The 12,910-nt window shown below is 48.2% G+C and overlaps 1 protein-coding gene across 1 annotated transcript in view; it reads left to right on the top strand.

Annotated features, from left to right (window-relative positions):
- LOC144828452 (ranBP-type and C3HC4-type zinc finger-containing protein 1-like) overlaps window positions 1-12,910 on the top strand; it is a 540,072-nt gene that overhangs the window by 148,114 nt on the left and 379,048 nt on the right. The window lies entirely within an intron of this gene.

Raw genomic sequence — 12,910 nt, 5'->3', positions numbered from 1 at the left:
AATAAAAGCCTACAAATGGCTAAAGGTGGGTGCATGTTCCTCCTCTTCTGAAAAGTTAACTCCCACATCGTTTTGCCGCAGGAGCAAGTAGCGGCACACAGCGTGGCAGCTGCAGTGCCTCTTTGTCTCTGTGTGCCCGCCCCCACCACTCCTTGTTAAATGGCCCAATTAAGTGTAAAGTGCCTGCGAGCAGTTGTCTGTTGCCTTTGCTCCCGCCTCCTCTCTCCTCCTCTCCCTTTCCTGGGTGTGTGATAAGAACTTTTCAGAAAACTAAAGTCTTCTGGCAGCTTGCCCCATCTACCGTCGCACCCCGCCCCCCCCTCCGTCGAATTACTGGCAGGGTCGCCATACAGGACTCAGGCTGAAAGCAGCTCTATGCAGGTTTAATTTATGCAGGTGTGAGAGGCTACTGCTCACCCAGCCCTTCCAATACCAACTCTTCTCCCCTCCCCCACCACACAATTAAGCAGCGCACCTCTCCACTACAGAAGACCAGCACCGCGCTGACACCCTTACCAGTGCATGCCCAAAGCACCCAGCGAAATATTTTTAAAATTGACACGAAATGCTGTTCTCCCCAGTACACTCCATTCTAGTAGGAGGAAATAGCCCCGAGAAGCGCCTGCAAACAGTAGCAGAAAGTTGACTAAATGAAGACCTTCCACCCCCTCCCTCCCTTCCTCATGTGAGCTCTACCACCTAGCGTAGCTGAAGAGCCAACTCCCCCACTGTATCAGGGCCGTAAATAAGAGGGGGTATATTCGTTTTCTAAACAAGTTTTCAGTTTTTTATACCTTTAAAGACAAATAGATGAAAAGGATACATTATAAAATATAAATACATAATACTAATATGCAGTGGAATTTTTTTTTTTCCTTTCACAAAAGATGATTACATAGGTAGTCTCAAACATGCTTGCATAATTTAGCCTTGAGTATGTCATTGAGTGTGATGCTTTGCATAGTCTCAAGCATGGCTTCAGGGCGCTTCGGACAGAGACGTTTTTACAACACTTAGAAGCCTGCACGACAGAAAGAATTCTCTCGTCACGGAAACAGAATGGAGAAGGCTTACTTGGCCCTTATAGAGCCAGTACTATGTCGAGACAGTCTGCTTACCGGCGAGGGTTTATTGGCCAGCAGCCATAGTATGTTGCAGGCTCAACGGTATGTGCTGAGCCTTTTTCTCCGACCTCCGTGCAGATTTTGACTAGGGGTTCAAATTGGTTTTATTAACCAGCTCAGTGTCCCAGTCCTGGAAGGAGGAACGACTGAGTGAGCCCTGGCATGCTTGCTGGCGGATTAAGCAGCATCTCCGCAGCAACAATGTTACAAGCAAGCAGGGGCGTTCTGAGAATGGATGCTAGAACTTGCGTTAAAGTAGGGATAACTCGTTTTCGTAGTTTGTAACGACGCATGATAAAATGTATACTGGGATAGATTGTGATCGTGTTAGTAAAGGAGTAATTTATATTGCTGTTTTATTTCAAACACGTGCCATCAGGGGAGCTGGAACATGGGGTGCTGGCCATCCACATCACCTGACCTTAGTGCCTTGATTGTACTTTCCATGTAGCTGATGTAGATTTCAAGATGGCTGTACTCTACTTCGTTACGTACGTACGTACGTCTTCATGTATCTATTAGAAAACCTCTGAAGTACTCTGACGTTCTCTGTTCCCCTATATTCCATCAAGAATGTCACTAGTTAAAATTACAAAATTTCCTAAACAAGCGGTCAGAGACCCGAATAGTAGACACAGCTCTCTGCGTTTAAACAATTAGCAGCACTCTGTCAAACAAAGGTGCCTGTCACGAGGCGATTTGAACTTCAGCACACAGTAAATGCGTAGCACCCCTTCTTCCAGCGCCACTGTGTGCCATCGACCAATAATACACAGCCACTTGGTACCAGCGACTCTGTTTGAGTCAGGGCTCGAGTCGAGGTACCACGCGGGTGGACGGCGTCCCCCCACTTATTTTACCGGGAGCTCGATAACTATAAACTGCAACTGAGTGCAAGCCACCTTTCGTGACGTCCGATTCCCCTCCCACTTCTTTTTTTAGGACTTGTGCCCTGGTTTGAGTGCTGGGCCTTGGTACATCCATTTGTTAATTCCAGGTCCCCGGCAAAGCGTCTGGAAACAGTGATGGTGCTGTCAAGCGCTGGGGCGGTGCGAGCTCTGCAGCTTGTGACATTCCAGAGCCCGGGCTGCGGCGGGTGCTGTAATAGCGCTGGTGGTAATAGGCCCATCACGCGCAGATCAGCTCGCCTTTGAGCGCTCCAATTTTCAAGTCGTAAATGCAGTTGCAGAGTTTCTCGTAGGAGCCCTGCTAGCATGGCCCGTAGGCTGTAGAACTGCTTGCGATCGGTGAACGGCATATTTTTGCAGCTGGGAGGTGGTATGGGTTTAGCATGTAAGGCACGGCTTAGGATGGGAGTTCCATTTGGATGGTGGATCTAGTGGGCACAAGTTTTCATCAGTATGAGCTTTGTCCCAAGAGTAGCCAGAAAATGTAATTACCTCCCACCCACCCCCACTTAAAACTAAACCTCTGATGGCACCAAGCAAACAAAGCGAGTGAGCCCAACCCTCGCTAAAAGAGCTCCCTTTTCTCTTCCATCCACGTATCTATCCATTCATCCTTTTGCACTTCCATCCACCCGCTGATATCCCCCATTTTACCTTTACATTCTGTCATCCATTCATTCTTTCATCCATCATTCAATCTTTCCATATTCCATCCTCCCCTCTGCCAATCATCAGTCCATCCATTCATCCACTCTGCCATCAATCCTTCCACCTATCGACCCTGCCATCCACTCATCCTCCCATCATGCATCCTTCCATTCTGCAATCAATCCATCCATCCATCCACTCTGCCACCCAGCTATGCAACCTCTCTGCCTGCCATCCATACACCCTTTCTGCCTGCGATCCTTCCATCCACTCATCCATCTTCCATCCATCCACCTTCTCATCCATCATGCATTCATCCACTTTGCCATCCACCCATCCATCCAATTGTCCACCCACTCTGCCGTCCATGCACTTGTCTGTTTACCCACTCATCCATCCAGTCTTTTACTCTGTCATCCTTTCACCTGTCCATCCCCCTTCCATCACTCATCCGTCCTTTTACTCCACCATCCTTTCACCTGTCTGTTCACCTATCCATTGACTCATCCTTTCACCCATTCATCGGCTCACTTATTCATTTACTCATTTATCATTTATCCGTACATCCTTGCTACCATTCAATATTGTTTCCATCTTTCCCTCTTCTATTTACCCATCTTTTATTATTCCTTGCTCCTGTTAACTCTTCGATTGAGGCTGTATTTCTTGTGAGCGACATTTATTAGCTTACACTGCTGCTAAAGCTGATAAAGCGAGGTCTTCACAGCGCCCCTTCTTTGCCCTGAGATTACTGATTGATTCCCGTGTGTGGGAATGAAAAGACTGTTTCAGTGTGAAAGACGTAGCTGCACGTTGGATTGATCCATTGGATTTGTGTTACTGCAATGGCTGCACAAAACACAAACCAAATTATCTGCAAGTTCATTGAAACTGTTGGGAACAGGTGACAACCTAAGTTGTAAATGCACTTTGGTAGAGCAAAAATATGGCACCAGAGGAAGTTTGAATTTGAAGAGCCTATACAAGATGGGCTATACTTTTACACCGTTAAGGTGGCATGCTTTAATAATGTCACTTGAGGACCAGCATGACATGTATGTGCTGTTTGGTAGAGAGCCTATGGACCTTAGTCTGGCGTCATGGTCCTTCTCAGTTACTACTCACAGGGCCACCCACAAAGGCCAGTAAACCACTTTTAAATCTTGAAATTTCACAACAGTTAACATTTCTGTTTCCCATATTAAGCTAGTAAGGGCTCAGCTCACTTTTTGAATTGCCTTTCAGTGGAATGCATTCAAAACAATGTCAAAGTAGCTGTTTTGAATGAGTGTTTCTGTCAACCACAACTTGTTTTCTTCAGGTCAGGGGGGCTCCCAGGGGCCCAATGGATGGGGCTAACATACACTTGCGGGGTAGGTGATTGAGTGTCAGCAGTGCAAGTGCACAGTAACCTTGCTGAACGCTTCTATACTTCAAACAGTGTCTCACTGATAGTGTGTTAGCTTTTTAGGTCGAACCTGGGCAGTGCATGCGCTGCTCTGCGAGGCATGCTGTATGCCATGTGCCATATTTTTCATTGGCTTGTGTCATAGTCCCTTGTAAATGCTGGCTTCTGATTCGTTAATAGGCTTATCTGAAAGAAACACATAGTGATAGATTCCTTACCTTAGAATTACCCCCAGGTAATTGAAGTCCGGCAGTCAGCTCTGCGCCGGTCGAGGTCCCGGTCCCGTGGGAGGTCGAGGGACCGGTCGCGGAGTCCTCACCATCATTCTTCTGGATCGAAGTCTTCGCACTCGGGGGTCAGGTAAGTCGAAGCATTCCAAGAGGAAGTCGAAGAAACATCGTCGCTCTTAGACTACCCCTCGCCTGTCGCGGCTGAGGGTGTGGGCGGTGCCACCCCTTCGGCTCTAGCAACGTCTGCAACATCGCCCCCCAGTCTACCCCTCCTCCCCAGGTGCGGCGGCGACGCCTGCTCAGGTGCAAGAGTTTCTTGCTGCCATGGCCTCACTCTTTGGGCTATCTGGCCCCACCGGTGCACCTACGGGCCCCGTGGGCCCGTGTGGGAGTCCTGCTTTGCCATCACCGGCGGCTCCGGCCCCCGGCCTCCCAAGGATCAGGGATCGGATCCACCGGCGCCGATCTCCCCGGCACCGACTTCAAAGATGCCTATCTGCACATTATCATGAATGAAGGACACAAGAAGAACCTCGGATGCATGCATGAAGACACACACTACCAATTCAGAGTCTTACCTTTTGGAATAAAATCGGCACCAAGAGTTTTAAAAAACGCACAAAAGGTAGTGCCTTAAGAGTCCTCTGAAAGGGCTTCATCAGGGTTTATGACTATCTTTGTATAAGAATGTACTTGATGATGGTGGCGCATAATGCAACCCGCTCTGAGCTCACCGGAACCTAATGGGTGTAGATATTATGCTGCATTATTGCTATATGGCCTTCAATTATTGTTCTACGATAATATAGGAGTGTTCCAAAAATCTCTGGGAGAACTGATTCCCTCCCACATGGACTTCAATGTGATATTGCTGAAAATATATACATGAACCCTGATGAAGTACTTTTACAGGACAAAACGTGTTGTCTAGGCTGTTTCATTGATATTTTGAATAATAATAAAGAGAACTGTTTCCAGACTTCATACTACTGCTCCCATGTTATTTTTGTGTTGGAGAAAAGTATATTGGGATTGACACCAATGAATTATAAGTTATTCGTGAAAAGAGGAGAAAAATGAGAACAAGTTCTATAATGCAATTGTTGGACTCTTGGGGCACTCCCTTTTGTGTATTTTTGTCTGTTCAATTGTATTCATGATTGTTGAGTAGTTTGACCATTAGAGGGTGATTGCCTAAAGCTATTACCTTACAAGACTAGCGTTTGGGCTGTCGTTCATAACCATAACTACTCTTGCTTTGAAAATATGTGTGCCTAGCTGCAGCGGCAGCTTTCCTAAGAAGAAAGAGAATCCACGTCTGCCGTTATCTAGACGACTGGTTGGTAGCGGCAAACTCAAAACAAAAATGCCACAGACCCATACACAAGGTAATCACAACGCTGCAAAGGCTGGGTTTCTTCATAAAGCTCAAGAAATCATTGCTAAACCCGGACCAGGCAAAAAATCTTCCTAGGGGCAAGACTAAATTCCCAAGATGGCATGGGTGTACCCAACTCAAAGGAGCATTCAAGCAATCAAGGAGAAAACTCGCCTCTACCAGTGAGGACGTTTATGAAACTAATGGGCTTGATGGCATCATGCATTCCCCTCATTACCCATGTGTCCTCTACAAAAATGGCTATACAACAACTGGCTACAAACCCCCAGGAGTTGGGAAGATCTAGTGGTTGTAACAGAAAAGGTACAGAAGGAGACATAATGGTGGGCATCCAAGAACAGAACACTAGGCAGACCTTTCAAAACAACAACTTGCTCAGTGATCGTCACAACAGATTAATCTATGTTTAACATGTATATAAGTGACTGCATAAATAAGTAAATATTTTATCATAACTATCTACAATTGCTTCATTATTCAATTACAAAAACAAATAATTTAATTTAAAGGACACTTAAGTCTTAATTTATTAACTGCAACTTTAATCTACATATATTACCTCCCTTATGCATATACCTTCCATGTACTTATGTATCTTTATATTTATTACTTTGCTGCAAATTCAGCATATCCAATTCACTACCGTGTATCTCACGCAATATATTCTCTACAGCCATTCTGACTCATCTCAAACCTCATTGTACTACTCTCGCCAATGTACTCCAGTATTTCACTATAACTCTATCAATATATCTTCTACCTCCACTCTCTCATTCATCCCAGACCCCATACACTTACTATGACCCCCAAAATAACCCTTTGTAGATTCTTCCCTCCTATATCCCTCCTTGCATCATCTCATACCTTTTTTACTATTCAGATATCCCAAACAAGCCTTTCTCAGCCCTTCCCTCCAACTCTTCCCCCTCCACCTCCTCTTTACTCATCCCAAACCCCCTCCTTCTGCTATAAACTCCCCAAAAAAATAAACTTTCTAAACCGTTCCCTCTTCGATCCCTCCACTATTTTTTTTCAATCCAATAACATACAGACATGTCCACCACTCAAATTCATTTCATATTTCCCTATACTAATGCCCCACTAATCCTGTTTGGGTTTCGAAGTAGCATGCTACCCGGCAAAAAGCAATTCAACAACTCATCCGGGATAGTAAGCACTATATAAATGCAAACCCTTCCCTCCACTATCTTTTTCAATCCAAATAACAGACTAACATATCCACCACTCAAATTAATCTCGTATTCCCTCAGACTTTGTTTCGGAGCAGAGTGTTACTTGCCTAGAAGCACTTTGACGCCTCATCAGGGGTGGCAAGCGCAATATAAATCAACCCTTATCCCTCCACTATCCTTCTCAATCCAAATAACAGACTAACATAGCCACTGCTCAAATTAATTTTACATTTCGCTATACTGATTTCACCGCTAATCCTTTATTGGTTCCAGAGTAGCATGCTACTTGCTGAAAAAGGGCTTTGACGCCTCGTCAGGGGTGGTAGGCGCTATATAAATGCAATAACAATACAATACAATACAAATGGTCATAGGTGTGATACAATCCAATGCATCACTAATCCTGTTTTCTAATTGTGGGTTTGCTGTGTTAACGCAATCCCTAAAATTGGAGTGGTTGGCAGTCCAAGTCTTCTTAAAGGTAGCTGGAGTGACCTTAGTCCACTTCCACGTTTTGTTCTGCTGACCTCCAGACAACGCTGTTATAGGAGAGGACATACCGACCTGGAAAGGGAAGACGAAACGGTCCAACCATGACACAGGTATGGAAAGAGCCACACTCACACAGGAAGAGTTCACAGATATGGGATCCAAAGTGTGAGGTAGCTTGTACCAGTTGGACAAATTGGAGTCTTCAATGAGGGAGGCAGCCGACCGACATGTGGCTTCCTCAAAATGCAGGTTGAAGTTTCCCAAGATTAAGAAATTGGTGTAGCGTAACTCAAAGGCAGGTAAAATATCTGTTAAGGCAGTTATAAATTGCGCGGCTGAACCAGGTAGGTGATGAATCGAAAAACCCGCTAACGTGCAGTTTCTGGATAAAGAGTAAAAAAAGCTGCCTCCTTATCTTATCTTATCTTATCTTAGGTGACATTTATAGAGCGCACTGACGCCGAAGCTTCCTGGCGCTGAGAGACAGAATGAGTAAGGAGGGAGCATGAGTAGCCGAAATCTAGCTAAGGGGAGGGAAAAGGTGAAGAGGAGGATTTGACTGAGAGAGGAAGGAGATTCCACAGAACGGGAGCTAGGTAGGAGAACCGGCGATCGCCGAATTTCTTGGTTTTGCTTTTAGGAGTGACTAGCAGATGACGATGGGCTGATCGGAAGGACAGTGAGGACGGATGAGAGATTTCAGGAACACGGGGCCAGAACAACGAAGGGTTTTGAAAGTGAGGCATGCCACCTTGAAGGCTGCCCTTTGGTCTATTGGGAGCCAATGAAGGCTGTGAAGCAAAGGCTTGGCCGATTGCCATCTGGGGGTTCCATGAATCAAGCTGGCTGCTTGATTCTGGACGACTTGGAGGCGATGTAACAAGAATTGTGGGAGTCCGTAGTAGATGGAATTAGGGAAGTCCAGACGGGAGAGCACGAGTGAGATAACAGCTTGAGTAAGTGCTGCAGGGGGAAGAAGATGGCGGACTTTACGGATCCTCCGTAATTGGTACATGCAGGATGAAACTACTGCTCCAACTTGGGCTCTGAGGGAAAGTTCGGCGTCAATGATTACGCCCAGGCTCTTTACTGCTTTTGCCGGGACTGGGGGGGAGCCGAACTCCGGATGCCAGAACTGCGGGCCCCAGTGGGCGTGACTGAATCCGGGGAGAAGGAACTCAGTTTTGCCGGGGTTCAGCTTCAATTGGTTCTGGTTCATCCAGAGTTGGATGTGAATCATGGCTGCGTGAAACGTACTGATGGCGTGTGATGAGTTGAGTGAAAAGATAATTTGTAAATCATCGGCATAGTTGTAGACGATGATGTCCCATTTCAGAAGAGATTGGATCAGTGGCCGGAGGTATAAATTAAAAAGAAGCGGTGAAAGGGAGGAGCCTTGGGGGACTCCGCAGGACGTGTTTTTTTTTTTTTTGGCAGTGTAGGGACCCAGGCGAACCGCCTGTGTCCTTCCAGTGAGGAAGGACTTGACCCACTCGAGAGCAGTACCCTGGATGCCTGCCTGCTCGACACGGTGGAGGAGGATGTTATGATATATATATGATATATAACGTGGCCGACAAGTCCAGGAGAACGAGGGCTTGAGGGGACCCCGCATCCGCGTTGCTCCTGAGTGTGTCCAGAACTGCCAGGATGACTGCCTCTGTAGAGTGGGCAGGTCTGAAGCCGGCCTGATTAGGCTCGAGGTGACAGGAAGATTCAATAAAGTTTGACAGGCACCGGGTGACATGGGCCTCCATTAGTTTAGAGAAGTACGGAAGGAGGGAAATGGGGCGATAATTTGACGGCTCCGCGGGGTCGGCGCCGGGTTTTTTGAGGAGGGGCACTAGAATGGCCTCTTTAAAAAAAAGTGGTGAAAGTGCCACTGCTGAGTGATCTGTTAAGTAAATGCAGGGTTCGAGTCATGTGGGCTGCTGAATTCATATCTATAGCCTAGATCGCCGCCTAGTGTTGGGTCCGGATGATTGCACATTGTTGTCCTGGAAGTATCACGAGATAGGTGGCTCCTCCCCTGGACTACAGTGCGTATGGGCATCGACTCCATCCTCAGATTGTTTTTTTCCGCCAATCGGGTTCGGATGTAATTTCGTTATCTCCAGTTCGGAATCAACATAAACTTTTTCGAGGCCAAAAGGCCTTTTTCGAACCGACGGTATTGTTTGCGTTCGGTGCCCAGTTCTGTTCCGACTCGCTTCCCGAGTTGGACATCCAGGGAGTCGCGTGACTCTTCGGTGATCGAGGCCCAGTCAATGCAGCAAGACCTTTGACGACACAACATGGAACGGACCCCGTTCAAGAAGTGTCCCGTGTGCGGATCGAAGTACCCACACATCGACGTCCACCCGGTGTGCAACAAGTGCCTGTCGCCGGACCACGATTCGGCTTCGGTGCGCGGCGCGCATGGAGGCCCGGTAGTCGGCACCGGTGGACATCTTCGACAGCGAGGAAGCAGACGAACACGAAGTTCAGATGCAGATTTCACCTCCAGCGGAGGAAATCTACTACGACTATCAAGTGGATGTCGAAGGCCTAGACGTAGAAGAAGTCGTCGACGAGGTAGGAGACGACAATGATGCCTATGGGGCCATGGAAGATAGCTCAAAGGAAGAGCTATGCCCCATTCGAACAATTACAAAGGCTCAGGTCGAGGGATCGCCACTCGGCCTTACCCAAGACCTTCTACCAGGATCCACGGCCCCGCCTCCAGGCCCGGCTACGGACACTTCGGCGGAGCCGCCATTGTCGAAAACGAAACCGAAAGTGAAGCCTTCGGTGTCGACACAACCGAAAGTGTTTGAAACGCCATCGAAACCGAAGACGTCTGCTCCCCTGTCGACACCCTCGTCTTCCGAGGTGTCGGGACAACCCAGGCCGAAGAAAGCTGTCGACCCGGTGAAGTCGGGCTAGAGCGTCCAGCCAAAATTGACCAAGGGCGTCGAGCAGAATTCCAAGAAGGGCGTCGAGCTAGAGTCAAGCAAGGGCGTAGAGCCGAAGTCCAAGAAGGGCGTCGAGCCGAAGACCAGCAAGAGCGTCGAGCCGAAGACTGGGGCCCCAAAAACGGTTACCCAGGCCGCCGACCCGATACAGTCGGCGTCGACGTCTGCTGTCGCGGAATGGGGGCGTAGCACGCCTAAGAAGGATGCTCCTAAGCCTCGGCCGGAACAGCCCAAGTCATCGACGCTCGAGTCTTCACACGTTGGTGGACCGAGATCGTCTGTCGTGTCGACGAAGCCGTCCGCTTCCTTTACGAAGCAGGTCTCGGACTCCCTGAAACGTATCAGGGACAAGGCTTCGGCGGAAGACCCCAAGACACCTTCCGCCCCGAAGCAATCATGCCCCACGTCAAAGTCATCGACGCCACTCCTCTTCACGTTGCCGCCGAAGGTGGCACCGAAGGCCTTCGCACCACGGTCGGTGCCCGAAGCGAACTTGCAGGGTTCTGCGGGGTCGAAGCCTACTCACCCGGCTGGGGGCTTGCAGCATCGACCACCATTGGTAGAGGAGCAGTCGGAGCGTTTCATCGATGCCGACACCGGGAAGCTTACGCTTTACAAAAGGAAGATTACGGCGACGAAGCCTTTGGAGTCATACACAATTCCTCTAAAGCGCAAGAAGCCTGCTTCGGATTCACCGGTCTTGGTCGAACCACTGGCTCCTCGGACTCCAAGAATTGCCACACCCTCACCAACCTATTCGGATGTGGAGGATGCTGGGGATGAGGACGAGGAATACAACTTTCCTGCCAACACAGATCCTGATGAACAACAGGACTCATGGGTAAAGGCAGGAGACCAAGGGGATCAGCAACCCGCCCTTGACCCTCAGGTCTACAACGTCAAGACCTCTCCCACTGAGGATTCTGCGGCATTCAATGCCTTGATCGAGAGGGCTATTTACAACAAGGGGTGGTGAGGGACAGAGTCTCTGAATTAAGCAGAATACTCTCACCCAGTCAAGAGATCTGGTCTGCCCTGTTCCCATGATGCACTGGGCCAGGGACAGACTAATTTGCATACAGCCAGGTTCTGAAACTGGGATGGTGCAATGAGCTAAAAAACGGTGTTGGATTTAGCCCTGATCTCTTGACTGGGTGAGAGTATTCTGCTTAATTCAGAGACTCTGTCCATCACCACCCCTTGTTGTAAATATTTTTGTCCACCCTAAGCGTGGAAGGGTATACTCAGATGTGAGTCCCTTGCTCATTGCACCATCAGGATTCAAGCAAGCCGGGCCGAAGACGGCTGAAATGCCAGAAACCGGTCCCCGGAAGCTTGTTTCCTTCCCAGTGTAAGAATTGGCTTTTGTAGTCTGGTCTGCCCTGTTCCCATGATGCACTGGGCCAGGGACAGACTAATTTGCATACAGCCAGGTTCTGAAACTGGCATGGTGCAATGAGCTAAAAAACGGTGTTGGATTTAGCCCTGATCTCTTGACTGGGTGAGAGTATTCTGCTTAATTCAGAGACTCTGTCCATCACCACCCCTTGTTGTAAATATTTTTGTCCACCCTAAGCGTGGAAGGGTATACTCAGATGTGAGTCCCTTGCTCATTGCACCATCAGGATTCAAGCAAGCCGGGCCGAAGACGGCTGAAATGCCAGAAACCGGTCCCCGGAAGCTTGTTTCCTTCCCAGTGTAAGAATTGGCTTTTGTAGTCTGGTCTGCCCTGTTCCCATGATGCACTGGGCCAGGGACAGACTAATTTGCATACAGCCAGGTTCTGAAACTGGGATGGTGCAATGAGCTAAAAAACGGTGTTGGATTAAGCCCTGATCTCTTGACTGGGTGAGAGTATTCTGCTTAATTCAGAGACTCTGTCCATCACCACCCCTTGTTGTAAATATTTTTGTCCACCCTAAGCGTGGAAGGGTATACTCAGATGTGAGTCCCTTGCTCATTGCACCATCAGGATTCAAGCAAGCCGGGCCGAAGACGGCTGAAATGCCAGAAACCGGTCCCCGGAATCTTGTTTCCTTCCCAGTGTAAGAATTGGCTTTTGTAGTCTGGTCTGCTCTGTTCCCATGATGCACTGGGCCAAGGACAGACTAATTTGCATACAGCCAGGTTCTGAAACTGGGATGGTGCAATGAGCTAAAAAACGGTGTTGGATTTAGCCCTGATCTCTTGACTGGGTGAGAGTATTCTGCTTAATTCAGAGACTCTGTCCATCACCACCCCTTGTTGTAAATATTTTTGTCCACCCTAAGCGTGGAAGGGTATACTCAGATGTGAGTCCCTTGCTCAATGCACCATCAGGATTCAAGCAAGCCGGGCCGAAGACGGCTGAAATGCCAGAAACCGGTCCCCGGAAGCTTGTTTCCTTCCCAGTGTAAGAATTGGCTTTTGTAGTCTGGTCTGCCCTGTTCCCATGATGCACTGGGCCAGGGACAGACTAATTTGCATACAGCCAGGTTCTGAAACTGGGATGGTGCAATGAGCTAAAAAACGGTGTTGGATTTAGCCCTGATCTCTTGACTGGGTGAGAGTATTC

The sequence above is a fragment of the Lissotriton helveticus genome, chromosome 4_1 (assembly GCF_964261635.1).
Source record: "Lissotriton helveticus chromosome 4_1, aLisHel1.1, whole genome shotgun sequence".
Lineage (NCBI taxonomy): Eukaryota > Metazoa > Chordata > Amphibia > Caudata > Salamandridae > Lissotriton > Lissotriton helveticus.
Note: the sequence above shows the minus strand (reverse complement) of the source record. Positions and strands in the feature narration are given on the sequence as shown.